Here is a 1,210-nt window from a genome sequence, read left to right on the forward strand (position 1 = left end):
ACAAGTTCTTCCCTCTCTTGACTTCATTGTTATAGCAACCACTCATGGTTTACCATCAACTTTGACCCATTTTTTTCTTCTTAGCAACTTTGCTTTGTTCTCATCCTCTGAAAGAGATTGTCATATTGGAACAAGAACCTTTTCTTTCTTCTCAACAGTGGGAAAGTAATTCTGCATGGTATACTGTGGGGCCCATTAAGGAAAATGTATATAGTAAGCAAGCTTTGAGCTTATGTCCCTGATTGTCATTGAGGGTTACAGGTCCTTTGTGATGCTCTGAAAAAAATGAAAGGATTATTTGAAAGACAATCTCTAGTTCAATATTGGCAGTAACATTAGGAGACATTTTAAATTGCCTATTTCTTCTGGCTGGAAAGTCCCATAGCTGTAGCAGGCGGGGGGAGGGGTGGAGGGGTGGAAACCTTTGGTGGCTGACAGTGAAAATACTTGATCTGGGCTCCCTAAGCCTTTGTAGATATTTCTATCCAGAGAAGATCATCAAGGTTGCATTAGCTGAGTCCTTGAGATGCAATTAAGTAGGTGCTGCTATTTTCTTCTGTATAAGAGAAATGGCAGGGCCTCTTTGCAACAAATGATCATAAATTGCCTGAGTGTCTCTGAGACATTGCATGCTTGTGCTAATGCAAGCTGCTCTCAAAATTTTGAGTGGTACACACTACTGGGAAGAAAAGGGCCTGAGGATAAAGCTACCAAGACATATCTGTATCTTTCCTAGTAATCATGATCAAAAAGGAAAGCCTCTCAGCCCTAAACCACTTTAAAAGCAGATTTCAAAGCTCAATAATCAAATCCAGAGGGACACAAAATCAAAAAAAAAAAAAGTAAACTTTGGACATTGGAGAATGAGAGAAGAAATAAGTTTCTCAGTAGAGGTGAGTGAGATGTCAGCCTTTCCTGTATTAGTTTAATTTGTTGTGGTTTACTAAATTCTGTATAAATTTGAGTGGTTCCTGTTACTGCCATGTGTAGTCTAAAAGTCTGCATCTATTCCAAGTTCAGTGTTAGAGCTCTGCTTCAGTTTTTTATGTGCCATTTTGAAATGTTTTCTGCTGTCAAATCTAGGTCACCTTTTAGCTTTATACTGCAGTAGCATGGTTCTTCATGCACTATGAGAGAGAGAGAGAGAGAGAGAGAGAGAGAGAGAGAGAGAGAGAGAGAGAGAGTAACTGATGAGGTGGGACTCAGACCT

Source organism: Microtus ochrogaster, linkage group LG1 (assembly GCF_000317375.1).
Source record: "Microtus ochrogaster isolate Prairie Vole_2 linkage group LG1, MicOch1.0, whole genome shotgun sequence".
Classification (NCBI taxonomy): Eukaryota; Metazoa; Chordata; class Mammalia; order Rodentia; family Cricetidae; genus Microtus; species Microtus ochrogaster.